This window comes from Rutidosis leptorrhynchoides, chromosome 6 (genome assembly GCF_046630445.1).
Source record: "Rutidosis leptorrhynchoides isolate AG116_Rl617_1_P2 chromosome 6, CSIRO_AGI_Rlap_v1, whole genome shotgun sequence".
Taxonomy (NCBI): domain Eukaryota; kingdom Viridiplantae; phylum Streptophyta; class Magnoliopsida; order Asterales; family Asteraceae; genus Rutidosis; species Rutidosis leptorrhynchoides.
This window is the reverse complement of record NC_092338.1, coordinates 270,534,710-270,551,120: the sequence shown is the minus strand read 5'-3', so window position 1 is coordinate 270,551,120 and position 16,411 is coordinate 270,534,710. Positions and strand designations below refer to the sequence as shown.

General features: G+C 35.0%; 1 pseudogene; it reads left to right on the top strand.

Annotated features, from left to right (window-relative positions):
- Positions 1 to 5,589: 5,589 nt before the first annotated feature.
- On the top strand, positions 5,590 to 11,181 carry LOC139856022 (protein DETOXIFICATION 40-like; annotated as a pseudogene).
- Positions 11,182 to 16,411: the final 5,230 nt, after the last annotated feature.

Sequence of the window (16,411 nt, the reverse complement as noted above, 5' to 3'; positions counted from 1 at the left end):
ACGAAAAACACCGTAAAACCGGAAATACGCCGTCGTAGTAATACCGCGGGCTGTTTTGGGTTTGATAATTAAAAACTATGATAAACTTTGATTTAAAAGTTGTTCTTCTGAGAAAATGATTTTTCTTATGAACATGAAACTATATCCAAAAATCATGGTTAAACTCAAAATGGAAGTATGTTTTCCAAATGGTCATCTAGACGTCGTTCTTTCGACTGAAATGACTACCTTTACAAAAATGACTTGTAACCTGTATTTCCGACTATAAACTTATACTTTTTCTGTTTAGATTCATAAAATAGAGTTCAATTTGAAACCATAGCAATTTGATTCACTCAAAACGGATTTAAAACAAAGAAGTTATGGGTAAAACAAGATTGGATATTTTTTGATTGTTGTAGCTACGGGAAATATTATAACAATTCTATACAAATCATATCTTAGCTAACTTATAATGTATTATACATGTATTGTAATATATTATGTAATCTTGGGATACCATAGACACGTATGCAAATGTTTTGACATATCATATCGACCCATCTATATATATTATTTGAAACAACCATAGACACTCTATATGCAGTAATGTTGGAGCTAGCTATACAGGGTTGAGGTTGATTGCAAAAATATATATACTTTGAGTTGTGATCTAGCCTGAGACATGTATACACTGGGTCATGGATTGATTCAAGATAATATATATCAATTTATTTCTGTACATCTAACTATGGACAACTAGTTGTAGGTTACTAACGAGGACAGCTGACTTAATAAACTTAAAATATCAAAATGTATTAAAAGTGTTGTAAATATATTTTGAACATACTTTGATATATATGTACATATTTGTTATAGGTTCGTGAATCGACCAGTGGCCAAGTCTTACTCCCGACGAAGTAAAAAATCTGTGAAAGTGAGTTATAGTCCCACTTTTAATATCAAATATTTTGGGATGAGAATACATGCAGTTTTATAAATGTTTTACGAAATAGACATAAGTAAATGAAACTACATTATATGGGTGAATGATCGAAGCCGAATATGCCCCTTTTGCTTGGTAGCCTAAGAATTAGTATACCGATCTACTAATTGACGCGAATCCTAAAGATAGATCTATTCGGCCTAACGAACCCCATCCAAAGTACCGGATGCTTTAGTACTTCGAATTCGTTTTTATCATGTCCGAAGGATTTCCCGGAATGATAGGGGATATTCTTATATTCATCTTGTTAATGTCGGTTACCAGGTGTTCACCATATGAATGATTTTTATCTCTATGTATGGGATGTATATTGAAATATGAAATCTTGTGGTCTATTATTATGATTTGATAATATATAGATTAAACCTATAACTCAACAACATTTTTGTTGACGTTTTAAGCATGTTTATTCTCAGGTGATTATCAAGAGCTTCCGCTGTTGCATACTAAAATAAGGACAAGATTTGGAGTCCATGCTTGTATGATATTATGTAAAAACTGCATTCAAGAAACTTATTTTTGATGTAATATATTCTTATTGTAAACCATTATGTAATGGTCGTGTGTAAACGGTATATTTTAGATTATCATTATTTGATAATCTACGTAATGCTTTTTAAACCTTTATAGATAAAATAAAGGTTATGGTTGTTTTAAAAATGAATGCAGTCTTTGAAAAACGTCTCATATAGAGGTCAAAACCTCGCAACGAAATCAATTAATATGGAACGTTTATAATCAATATGAACGGGACATTTCATGAGGCAAGGGGATCCCCTCTCCCCTTATCTTTTTATCATGGTAGCCGAACGTTTGAACCATCTAATTAAATCTGCTGCACTTCATGGCCGCTTTTCTGGGATCCCAATTGGGCGGAGGGACTTACGGGTCACGCAATTGCAATACGCGGACGACACTATATTTTTTGGTGAATGGGATAGGCGTAATGTGAAAAATCTTACTAAAATTCTTAAGTGCTTTGAATTGACATCGGGATTAAAAATCAATTTTCATAAGAGCTGTGTTTATGGACTTGGGGTCTCAAAAGTAGAAACGAAAAATATGGCGGCCTGGCTTGGGGGCGCAGCAGGTACACTCCCTATCACCTACCTTGGGCTTCCACTTGGATCGTCGATGAAACTCTCGAAGTCATGGGATCCGGTATTTGACAAGTTTGGTAAGAGACTGACGGATTGGAAAGCTAGATCCCTCTCGTATGGTGGTAGACTTACACTAATTAAATCGGTATTATCTAGTCTACCTCTTTATTTCTTTTCGCTTTACTTATCCCCGTCTTGTGTTATTGATAAACTTGAGGGTTTGAGACGTCGGTTTTTTTGGGGCGGATCTTCCGAGTTCTAAAAAATGGCATGGGTTAAATGGGATACTTGTCTTAAGCCTCGTGAATTTGGTGGGTTAGATATTTCCCTTCTTGCTTTTAAAAATCGTGCCTTACTTGCATAATGGTGGTGGCGGTTTAAACATGAGAATGACTCACTTTGGGTGTCTATTATTAAAAATATATACGGTGAGGACGGGGGCCTTAGCACTTCTTTTTCTCCCCCTTCCTCATGAGCTTCTTCCAAGTGGGCGGGTATTCTTAAGGTGGGTAAAAATATCTTTAATGCAAACTCCGCTTTCGCTAATTCTTTCAAAAAAAAAAAAAGAGTCGTAGATGGGTCTAGTACACGTTTTTGGGATGAATTATGGCTTGGGGAAATGGTTCTTAAAGACAAATTTAATAGGCTTTTTAGACTTGACACAAATAAATTTGCCACAATTCTTGACCGGGCTCGATGGGAGGGCGAGAACTTTCATGCTACATGGTGTTGGTCCCGCGATATCTCGGGGAGATTGGCCGGGGACCTCACCACTCTTACTAATCTTTTATCCAGTTTTGTCCCTTGCAGCTCAGGTCGAGAAGAATGGTCATGGTCTTGGAGTAAGGATGGCTCGTTTTCGGTTCACAAGATTACATATATTCTGGTCCGGAACAGCCCTGACATAGCACCCGTGAGCATAAAGTCGATCCGCAACAAACTGGTCCCCCTCAAAGTTGAGTTGTTTATTTGGTGTACTCGACACAAAATGTAACATCCGTGTTACATCCGTCCCACATCGGTTGGAGAGGGGAACGAAACATGCCTTATAAGGGTGTGGAGACCTTTCCTAACATGACGCGTTTTGGGACCACAAGCGCATCAGATCTCATGAGAACTCTGCAGTTAAGCGTGCTCAGGCGAGAGCACTACCAGGATGGGTGACCTCCTTAGAAAGTGCTCGTCGTGTGTGGTTGCCAAGAAAAATCCGTGCGCCTACGGGCAAAGCGGACAATATCATGTTACGGGGAACGTTTACCTGGGATGTTACAGATGGTATCAGAGTCAGGCCCCGGACCAAACGTGCACAACGAGGACGTTGTGTCCCATTAGGGGGGAGGATTGTAACATCCGTGTTACATCCGTCCCACATCGGTTGGAGAGGGGAACGAAGCATGCCTTATAAGGGTGTGGAGACCTTTCCTAACATGACGCGTTTTGGGACCACAAGCGCATCAGATCTCATGAGAACTCTGCAGTTAAGCGTGCTCAGGCGAGAGCACTACCAGGATGGGTGACCTCCTGGGAAAGTGCTCGTCGTGTGTGGTTGCCAAGAAAAATCCGTGCGCCTACGGGCAAAGCGGACAATATCATGTTACGGGGAACGTTTACCTGGGATGTTACACAAAAGGTTACCCACAAGAGTTGAACTTGATAAGAGAGGTATGAACCTGGGTACGGTACGTTGTCCGGTTTGTGACAATGGTTTGGAATCAGTAGAGCACTCCATCATCTCATGCACGTTCGCTTCTGACATTTGGAATCGAGTCTATGATTGGTGGAAGCTCGGCCCTTTTACAAACTTGGGTATTAATGAATCTTTTCTTGGGAATGGATATAACTTCACCTCCGACTTGAAAAAACAGTTGTGGCAAGCTACGGAATGGGTTACGGGATACATGATTTGGAAAAGTAGGAACGCTTTCACTTTCACTAAGATAAAACTGACATGCGCAATGGTTTTCAAAGACATCCAACTTAAGTGCTTCGAATAGTTCTCTAATAGGATCAAAGGTACCAAAATTGAATGGGATGTCTGGCTTGCAAATCCACGAGTTTATGATTCGCTAGCTTTATCGTCTAGGATATCCGGGATAGGTTAATTAATTGTTCTCAATGCAGGTTTTTTGCCCCACTCCTGGAGTAGTCGTTTTGGTCGAGAGAATTTGGGGTGGATCAGGGTGCTTTGTTGTTGAATTGCCAACACGGTGCTCTGTCCCCACTCCAGCTTGTTTAGTTAAATCTTCTCAAGTCCAATCTCGACCTTAATGATAATGAACGGACTACGGCGTTTTCCTGCACACTTGTGGAGTCTTACTATCTCGGTTATATATTTGTCGTTTTGTTTTCTTAGATGTAGTTCCGTTTTTGTAAGTGTGACATTATTGTAATTTTCGTGTTGATATATATACTACATACTTTCTTTGCCGAAAAAAAATAAAATAATATTTAAAGTTATCTTATTCTCAAAGGTTTTAGCCTTGGGGCTCTATGGGTTTCAATTTTTTAATTTTAAGGTTGTGTTTGTAATTTAGGTTTCAATTTTTTAATATATATATATATATATATATATATATATATATATATATATATATATATATATATTTTTAATTTTAAGGTTGTGTTTGGGGCTCTATGGGTTATTGAAGTGTTGCAAATGCTTATCAATAATCATTTTTGGATATCTTTAGCTTTCTTTAGCATATAGATATCTTCAACTTCAACGTATTTTGGATAATCATAACTTGGACAGGTTAATTAAACAGTGGTGTTAATGGGTAATGTAGCTTGGAATCCGATGTCCACTTTAGTACTTTATTTTGATTATTCGTTTTTGTTACTAGTTCCATTCTTAATAAAGGTTTGTGTCTTTAAAGTTCTTGAATTGCCACTTAATTATTAATTTTTAAAAGTGTTTTATTTCTTTTTCTTTTTTTTGGAAAGAAAAATATATAAAAAAAGGCCCGCAAGGAGCGAGCAAAAGGCAATACAAAAACCTCCACACAATATCAAGAAAGACACAAGCAAACTTGAAACAAAACAAAAAAACACCAAACACCATAACATACATGGCTAGCTGCACAAATATTTAGATAATGATGCTAAGTGTTCTATTTCTTAAATTTATCTTTATATATGTTTAATAATATTTCTCATAATTTATCTATACTTACCACTTGGAATGAATATAGTCTCTTAAATAGTTAGTATCATGTGTTGAAATTTGAATTTGTGAGAAGTTTTGTGGTATATGAATTTTTCTATTCTCAGACTATGCGTTTAGTCGTTGAGTATTAGTTTGAAAATATTTTTCTATTTATTTGATTATTTAATGATAATATCTTTTTTTCTTAGTAACTATTTTTTGAATTTTTTTTTGTTTGATCTTTCTGTAAACCCGTGATTTCACCAAAGGACTTCTCAAGATGATTGGTTAACTAATTTATAAGCAAGTTTCAGTAAATATATTTTTCACTTTTATTATATTTTCGTGTTTTAAATAAGAACACGTTGAATATGGTTCTAATCTTTTACTATTACTGCTACTGCTACTGCTTTGTTCAAGAAACGCGAGTTGTCTCGTTATAAGCACTTTTTAAAAGTCGATAGCCCGTCTTACAGTAGAAGGAAAAAAAGTTTCTAGGGCTGGTTGTTGATTTTATAAATCCTTAATCTCACAGTCTCCACACCCTTTTATATGACATAAAAATAAAATCTTGGAATTTTATATAAATAATGTACAACACAAAACATACCAAAGAAAATTCTCTATAAAGAGATTCGAATAAGCTAGCCAACCATCCATTCTTACAAGAAAATAATGGACTCCCATACAAATGAACTACACCATCCTCTTATACAACCAATACAAGACTTCACAACTTCACAATCTACGGTAGATCATGGCGGTAGTGTGGAGCTTGAGCGAGTTCTTTCCGACACAAATACACTAAAGATGAGGCGTTTGGTGATGGCGTCGAAAATTGAGCTTAATCTACTATATAAGTTGGCTGCACCCGCAGTGATGGTGTACTTGATTAATAATGCCATGTCTATGTCTACCCGAATCTTTTCAGGTCAACTTGGAAACACGGAACTCGCGGCAGCATCCCTCGGTAACCAAGGGATTCAACTCTTTGCCTATGGCCTCATGGTTTGTTTTCTCAATTTATTTCATTATTGTTAAGGGTGGAGATTAATAGGGTCGAGGGGCTTCTTTCCCCTCCAAAAATTTGGATAAGCAATGAGACTTGTAGTCCTTTGAGTTACAAACTCTTAAGCTTTTAAATCAATTAAATCGGAGTCTATGTGAAGAAATGTATATGACTAAAATGGTGAAGACTTGCAAAATTTGCGAGTTTAAACCGTTTTAGTGATCTCTCTTTTATAACAACTCTTATTTAGTTACTTAGTCAATTCACAATTTTAGCCATTTATAACTCAACTTCACTCATCCACGTCAGCGTCGAGTCGCAACAAACCCTTTCACTAACCTTTCCATAAACACTCTTTATCCTATAACTAAATAATACACACAAATAATACCTATAAACTTAAAAAGTACAACTTATTAAACACAATGTACAAATAAAAGAGCAAATGGACTCACCAACTTATGTTAACCATGCTAATGGTCTGACTGTCGATTAGTTTGGCTTTGCAATGCCAATTTACATGATATATTTGACTTGCGCTAAATGCAAAATTTGGCGTGGATAGTGAAACCCCTTAGTTCTTCCAAAATTTTAGTTGCTCGCAACATAAAGGACTACAACTTTTACTTTTTGGTTACCCGATTAGAACCACTAGTCCAACATCGTTATACTTTTATATCATATAATTTAATTGTTATTAATTTCTATGATTATACAAATTTCAATGTTTTTATATAAATTAAGTGGTTGAATTAAATTTTATGTAACTTAAATTTAAAGTTACATATTAGCTTATAATTTATATACTATTTTTATTAATAATAACAAACTAAATTTATATTCTATGTTAAAATCACTTGTTCTTCCCGATTAATCATTTTATGCTGCCTCATCTTGTAGACGTTATTAGGATCTTAGATTAATCGTTATACGAAGATTAAAGGTGGAAAACACTAATCTAGGTCGAGACGAATACGTATACGCTTCGGGATCAATGAAACCAACGAATTGTTGATGAAATCGACGCCTTATGGTGTGTATTCGATTGGGATATGGTTTGGGACGATTGAACAATTGAAATAGGTCGGCTACAGGGTGTAGAGTTCGTAAACTAACAAAGGAACCCAACACTTGTATTTATATATGTCTGCAGTGACCATCGTTCGTAGGTCTCTGACCTTCGGCCGATGGTCTTTGTCCCTCAACCGATGGTCCCTACCATCGGTCGATGATCTTGATCTGCCAACGAAACAACTCTAAACCATTTCTCGGCATTGGTTAAACATATCAAAACATAATATATCAACTAACATTGTTCATACATGACGGAAACATAAACCACAAAGTAATAGAAGTTATTACAATATAGAATTTTAGATTAATGCAACAACACATCTCAACAAATTTATTCAAGCTCCACCACTAAATTTTATTATTGTGATACATAAAAAATTAAAAATAAAATGTGGATCCGACAAATTTGATATTCTGAACAGTTTCAGCGTGACATGTCATTTTTGATGTAAAAAAAGGCAAATATATTCCGCGGACAATAATATAAATACATAACACATCATATTAGCACTTTTTCTGGCTGTTTGATGTAAAGGTAAAGTTGTTGGATATCAAATTTTGTAGTTGCATATATATCTTCATACAAGCCGATCACTTTTGATGTGTGGGCATCCAAATAAATAATTGCATCTTTTTATATATACTTTAATAGGGATTGACTAACTTATGCTCTAACGGCATAAGCTATCATTTACTTCATTTAAAGTTTCTAAATATATCACAAATTTAATTTATTAAACTCGTAAATTTCCAATTTTACATGTGTATAATTACATTTTATAATATTCATGGAAACTTTGAATTCATCAAACACTAAAGGCACAAGTTAGCTTTTCCCAAATAAATATAATATTCATGTTATCTAGAAGGCAATTATTTTTAACTTGAATATATGCGATTCGTTTGAAATGCGATTTTCTATTTGAGTTTGGTTATCTTACGCTCTAAAAGCACAAAATAAGAACAATTAAATATACTCGAAGTTTTATTCTATAACTAAAAAATTATTAATTATACTCATTTCAATTTCCAAATATATATTAATTTTAATTATGAATTTAATTATTTATAGAAAATTATGATTTATACCTTATCATATGCTAAGTTAGAAAATGGGAACTCTTAGGGCACATGATAAGCAAAAGAAAAACTTTTCAAAATTAATATAAATCTGAGTAATTAATTAATAATTATGTATAAATGGAAAGAAATTCATGTAAATATCTAGAAACTATTTCAAGCTCTCATGGAGGCTAACCCACCATAGTTTTTTTTTTTTTTTTTTTTTTTTTTCTTTTTTTTCTTTTGTTGGTAAGCGAGGGCTCCCCATAGAAGGTAAAACCTCGAGTAACCATAGTTGCTCTACAATGGATTATTTTCCTGTAAATGGAGTCTGGTCTGGTCTAATAGTGAGAGGAATCCATCAACTAATTAGTTGTGCATTCAAGCCACAGTACGAAAATGTTTACATGTGTTTTCCGTCCTATACAACATTGATACAATGATATTATATATATGTATGTGATTATAGCTAGGAATGGGTAGCGCAGTGGAGACGCTATGTGGTCAAGCGTTTGGAGCACAAAAATATGATATGCTTGGAGTATACCTTCAAAGATCCACTATCGTTCTCCTAGTAACAGCGATCCCCATGACAATAATTTATGCTTTTTCTAAGCCGATTTTAATTCTACTAGGACAATCGCCATCAATGTCATCCGCGGCATCCTTATTTGTCTATGGTCTAATTCCTCAAATTTTCGCATATGCCGTAAACTTTCCTATACAAAAGTTCCTTCAGGCACAAAGTATTGTAGCACCAAGCGCTTATATTTCGGCTGCAACATTAGTTGTACACTTGATCTTTTCTTGGATCATGGTGTACAAGTTAGGATTGGGCTTGCTTGGTGCCTCATTAACCTTAAGTTTGTCTTGGTGGATCATAGTAGTGGGTCAATTTGTTTACATCTTAATGAGTGATAGATGTAAGGCCACGTGGACTGGTTTCAATATGAAGGCGTTCGGTGGAATATGGGAGTTCGTAAAATTGTCAAGTGGCTCAGCCGTTATGTTGTGTTTGGAGACGTGGTATTTTCAGATACTAGTGTTAATTGCGGGATGGCTTGAGAACCCCGAGCTTGCACTCGATGCCCTCTCGGTTTGGTAAGTCTAATTTATATTATTTTATCACATTTTGTCTTGTTAATGACGTTTTCTAGCCGATTTTTAAATGTCTCGAAACATAAGTTTGCATTAGCTAGCATTTAGCGAGTGGACTAATGGGTTTGGATCCCTTACGTACACACATTGAAGCATAGCCTAATGTGATTTATAATCTGTAAATATTAGTAGTGATTTTATTTCTGAAATATTATTGCAGCATGTCTGTGAATGCGCTACTGTTCATGGTCTCAGTTGGGTTCAATGCAGCTGCTAGGTTGGGTTTTTTTTTTTTTTTTTTTTATATTATAATTATTCAACAAGGATTTTGTTATGCTATGATAATTGTTACGGAGTAACATATATATTAAATATTAAATAATAAATGTTAAATGAAAAATATATTAGTATACGTATTCACCATATACAGCTTAATATAGAAAATGATTCAAGTTCTGTTTTAAAATGAAAATATTGATGTTAATCAATTAAATCTTCGATAATTTTAAACTCACGGTAACTTTAACAATAGTGTGCGAGTTAATACGTAGAAAATATGTTAGAGTGAAAAATAGTGATGTAAAAAAATTAATACGTAGTAATCAATATACATTTTCAAAAACAGTGTTCGAGTTGGAAATGAGCTAGGGGAGCAGGACACCCAAAAGCTGCAGCCTTTTCAGTGTTAACAGTGACTTGTGTTTCATTTATCATCGCTGTAGTTGAAGCGATGGTCATTTTGTCAGTACGAGACGTTCTTAGCTACGCATTTACTGGCGGTGAAACTGTTGCGAATGCAGTATCTGACCTATGCCCATTACTCGCTGTTACCATAATTCTCAATGGTATACAACCCGTCTTATCAGGTATATCACCCACTAATTAAGCTTCTAAATAACTTACACAAGTGAAATCAAATTATCAGTAATGACATTTGACATAATGAATTAATCACATTAAGGTGTGGTTGTCGGGTGCGGGTGGCAAGGATACGTAGCATATGTGAATGTCGGATGTTATTACGTTGTAGGCATTCCTCTTGGATTTCTTCTCGGCTTCTATTTCAACTTTGGGGTTAAGGTACTGTTTAGGCCTTACTATTGCTAGAACTAACTTCTATGTTGGGGCAAGTCAGTCGTCGCCCCAACAACAATTTTTTTAGTGTATTTATATGTTAAAAATTGGCGTTTTGCCCCTTTTTCTATATATTAACGTTTTGACAACTGTTTATGTAACGAAACTGACTATTGGAAAAAGAAAATGTATGATCATATAGAAAGCAATTAAAAGATGTATTGTATCTTTGTAGGGAATATGGTCAGGAATGATTGGAGGAACCGTCTTGCAAACAGTTATTTTAATCTGGTCAACGTTTTCTACGGACTGGAATAAAGAGGTAATTTGAAATACTAAACATCCCATATTTGTAACTTGTAGATCTTCTCAAAAACAGAGCTCACACATTTGGTAAGAAATTGTTTAAATTCAGGTGGAAAAAGCTGACAAACGACTGGATAAATGGAAAGCAACCAAAGAAACTGTTATGAACGAATGAAAGAAGTTCAAACTCAACACACAACTGAATCATTCGGATTAAAACAATTATTCTTCATTCCGATAGACGGTTCAATCATAAATGTTGTATATCTTGTGATGATGATTATAATAAATAAGAAAAAACAAGAATGAGTAATCTACCACTTCCTCCTCCTCAAATTATGATTGTTCGAATATTATGAGGTAATTGTTGGAAATATGTTCTCGGGTTGGCAACGGTTCGATCGTGGTTGGACCGTGGTACATATATTCCGAAGATATGCCCATGACATTAAATAATAAAAGTCCATTTATCCTATTCGGTCACACACAAAGGTCAATCGTAAAATTGTTTGATATACCTTCTAATCGGAAATTAATTTGTTAATCCTTAGTTAATGGTTTAATAAATTAAGTAAGTTTTTTTTATGTGTATACATATACTTACAAATCTAAATATGTAGAGATTTGATTAGATTTTGCAAATCATATTTTATATAAGATATAAGATTTGATTTGATTTATAAAATATGATTTGATTTTGTAAATCTTATTTTATATAAAGATTTGATTTTGCAAATATTTCCAAATCTTTATTTATTACATTTGTACTAGATGTATTAATTGTATCAATTATGTAATATATAATACCAAGTCTTGGTATTTGAAAAGTCATGAAAAAGATACAAAAAACACACATACAAAAATGCTATTTTTCTTTCTTATTTTCAAGTAACCAAAATACTTGAAATCTATAATTGAGTTTGGTTTTTGGTGGAAATAACGAAGAAGAAAATATCTGTTAAGTAGAAGGTATAGATCGAAGCAAGGTTGAAACTTTGGGTGTCTACCGTTTAGAGGAACTCTTCTTTGGGTTTTCAAATTCGATCTTCAGAAGGCTACAAAGGTTGTATTCTAATCTTCTCTTGTTCGGTTTCATTAATTTGTTTTGTTTACTAAAGTTTTGTACAATGATCCGTGGAAGAGTATGATTTTGTAATATTTTAAAAATGCTTCCGCTCGCTATGTTGTTTGGTATCATACTCCAAAAGTGGTATCAGAGCCATCTTGTATAAGTTTTAGCAAACTTTTCTTATGATATTTAGTTTTGTTGGATGCGTTGTGCATGATTCTTGGAGATGATCATGCATAACAAACATGCAAAACAAGTATCATGATTTATGTTTTATGTTTTCTAAATACTAATTTGAATCTTGGATTTTGGCAAAATGTAAAATGGGTTAAACTCATTTTTTTCATTTAAGAAATTTTTTTCCAGCTTGGACAGTCCGTCTTTGATGGACTGTTTCGGGGCTTTAAACTTAATATTTTTGTATGAAACCAATTGCATTTGAAAGCTAACTGAAAGAACTTAAATTTGAAAAAAAAAAATTCATCGAAAACGGACTAGAAATGAGTAAGATATGACCATCTGAAGTTGCATGTATGAATCTGCCAAAATCCGAAAATTTGATAAGGTAACTTGAATGTTGACTAAAAGTGATTCAAAGTTTAGGAAAATAAAGTACATAAATTATATTCATATTTTACATGAAATGAGAAAATTAAAATTGTTAATTTTAGACTTTATGCTTTGTTAAAGTGGGTAAATCTCCAACATGTTTTAATTCACTTAATATGTTTGTTTGGATGGTTTTAGCATGAAAACCATACTTACAAAATATGAAGTGGGTTTACATACATAAGTTATGTAAACAAGGATTGATATTTGTTATGTGCCATTAAGTGTTGTTTAAATCAATCCTTATCGAAATATGTTTCATAAAATGGATGTTTGGCACTCCATTTATAATGTATATGATTGTTGTATGAAATCGGTAGTATTTGCCTCTATAAGACCCTTGTGTGAATGTTTGGTTGTGTGATTTAATTTATTATTTATTCGGGATGAATGTAATAATTTATTAAACGACTTGCATGTCGTTTTTCTTATTTATTCGGGATGAATGTAATAATTATTAAACGACTTGCATGTCGTATTTATTTTTCATATTGTATTTGTAGTAGTATAGAAAATAAAATAGTTATTTTGTAAAATAATGCAACCAAGATTGGAATCACGAAGATGATGTTCACAAGGCGGCCCGTCCGAGCATTTAATGGAGATGGCGGTTTTAGTGGGAGCCGATTCTCACACATGGTTTTGTCCCTAGTTGACCCCGTTTTTCGTGTGTTGGCTCACTGAAAAACGAATATTATTTGAGGCATACTACTGATAATTGCGTGTCATGATTATTATTGTGTTCTTATTTATCTATGCCATGCTAGCTAGAAAATTAGTATAGAAACAAAAGAAAATAATCACTTAAAATGGTTTGGTTAAAATTAGTTTAACAAACGCAACACGCAATACATAATTAGCAAATGTTTAAAATGGAATAAACTACTTTTGCTAAAAGAAAACAAAATCCCGTTTTAAATGTAAACTTTACGCTACCCATGAGTAGTACACATATCCAAACCTTCTACCTGTTAGAGTTCGCGATACCCGAGAGTCTTGGGCCGAACTTTAATTGGGTGTTGGGAAGGGTGAGGTGAAATTCGCGATACCCGAGAGTCTTGGGCCGGATTTCACGTGTATCTATCACGGACGGTTTACAATCTGAAATCGTGGTTCGCGCCAAACCCGCCACGAGGAAGGATTAGCATAGAAGGGATTAAACATACCAAGTGAAATAATTGATTATCACTAAATCCCGCAGAACCTAAGAATTTCATAATGGATGAAATTGGTAATATAGTTACCTACCTAAATAGCTTATGATTGGCGATCCGCGGTAAACCCGTCGTTACCATAAGTGAAATATGGATCTTAGCCTTGTTAATTATAATTGTTTGAATATTGAACACACTTGGGTAATTATCTTAACAAGGATTAAAAATATCAAAATAACTAATACAACTTACTTTAAAAATATGATAGATGTCTGCAACAAACACAAATCCTACTCCGTCATCAATTACTAATTTCTGCCTTAAAGGGCTCCTCGAAAAGGACAAGCTTACGGGCTTGAACTACATGGACTGGCTTCACAACCTAAGAATTGCTCTTAGGATGGAAGGAAAGATCAGGGCAATTGAGGAACCCTTACCGGCAAAACCCGGATCGAGAGCTACTCAAGCGGCTAGGGACGAGTTTGAAAAACGGTGTTTCGAGTCTAATGAGGTAGCATGCTTGGTGTTGGCGACCATGTCTCCAGAGCTCCAAAAGGGCATGGAGAGCTTAGGGTCGTACGACATGCTTAATCAACTAAAGGACATGTTCCAACAACAAGCAAAGCAAGAAAGGTTTGACACCGTGAAAGCTCTCGTATCTTGTAAAATGGCAACGGGAAGTAGCGTTAGTGTCCATGTACTACAAATGAAAGGGTACATAGACCGGCTGGAGCGCCTTGGTTTTTCCATAAGTCAAGAGCTTGCAACGGATTTTATCCTGAACTCGCTGACTAGTGCATATGAAGGATTCATTATGAACTATAATATGAACAATATGGATAAAACAATCATGGAGCTCCATGGCATGTTGAAAACCGCTGAGGCTAACATGGCCAAAGCTAAAACCGCAACTACCATCCTAGCCATTCATGAAAGTGGGATCAAGAAGAAGAAAAACAAAGCAAAGGGCAAGAACAAGGGCAAGGGTAAGGTTGGCACGTCCAACTTCAAACCTAAACCTAAGGGCATTGCTAACTCTTCTACTTCAAAGATCCCACAAACCAAGTCTCTTGAAGAAGCATTATGCTTCCATTGTGGGGATAAAGGACATTGGAGGCGCAATTGTACTAAGTACTTGAAGGAACTTAATGAACTACGGGCTAAGGGTGTCGCTGTACCTTCAGGTTTATTCATGATTGAACTAAACAACACTACTATTTCTAATTCCTGGTTATTGGACACAGGATGTGGTACTCACATTTGTACAAATGTGTAGGGACTCACAAGAAGTAGGAAGCTGAAGACCGGAGTGCTCAATCTAATCATGGGGAATAAGAACGTTGCCTCTGTTAACATGATTGGAGAATACGAGCTTTCTTTTGATACTAGTCTATGTATTGTTTTATCTAATGTTTGCTACAGTGCCGAAATGGCAAGAAATATTATATCTTTTGATGCTTTATTTAATGATGGTTTTGATTTTAGTTTTGATAATGGATCAATACTTGTTCACAAAAATGGGATGTTTTATTTCAAGGCTAGTCCTTGTAAAGGCATCTTAGAAACCACAGCAAAGCTAAATGATAGTTCAATCTATAATGTTTGTTGATTCATCCAAAGATGTTTTGGATAAAACGTATCTATGACATTGTCGTTTAGGCCACATACACAAGAAACGCATAGCCAAACTCCAGTCAGATGGAATTCTAGAATCATTTGATATAATATCGTATGATGAATGCGAATCTTGCTTATCGAAAAAAATGACAAAGGCACCTTTCACAGGAAACTGTGAACGGGCTAAGGATCTGTTGGGGTTGGTACAGACTGATGTGTGCGGTCCGTTCAGATTGCCTACTAGACACAGTGAACGATACTTCGTTACATTTACTGATGACTTCAGTAGATATGGTTACGTTTATTTAATTAAACAAAAGTCTGAAACTTTGGGAGTGTTCAAGGCATACCAAAATGAAGTAGAAAATCAACTGAACAAAAGAATTAAGATTCTTCGATCTGATAGAGGTGGTGAATATCTTAATGATGAATTTCGTGATCATCTACGGGGTTGTGGGATAATCTCAAAATTAGCTCCTCCTAGAACACCACAATATAATGGTGTGGCTGAAAGGAGGAATCAAATATTACTTGATATGGTTCGATCCATGATGAGCCGCACAAAGCTTCCAATCAGTTTTTTGGGTTATGCCCTACAAACTGCCGCAAGGATCCTTAACCTCATCCAACCAAGAAAGTTTCTAAAACACCTTATGAGATATGGCATGGTAAAACTGTGTCTATCTCATATCTAAGAATCTGGGGTTGTGAGGCTTACGTTCGTCGTGAAGCTCAAGATAAACTTGAACCCAGATCTGAAAAGTGTTTATTTGTTGGTTACCAATCTGATTCTTTTGGATATTTATTTTACAACCCTACTGAGAACAAAGTCTTTGTGTCTCGAAGGGGAGTCTTCCTTGAAAAGGATTTCATATCAAAAGGAACCAGTGGGAGCAAAATTTACCTTGAAGAAATTCAAGAATCAACCGACATAGAAATCGATATTGGAACCGATTCTCCTCAAGAGGTCGACGAACCTGCAGTTGAAAGAGAAACTGGCATATAGCCACCACCCATACGTAGATATGATAGAGTGCGTCGAAAACCAAAGAAATATAATTTACACATATTTGAGGGTGATGACGAAAATATAGATTCTGATGAACCTA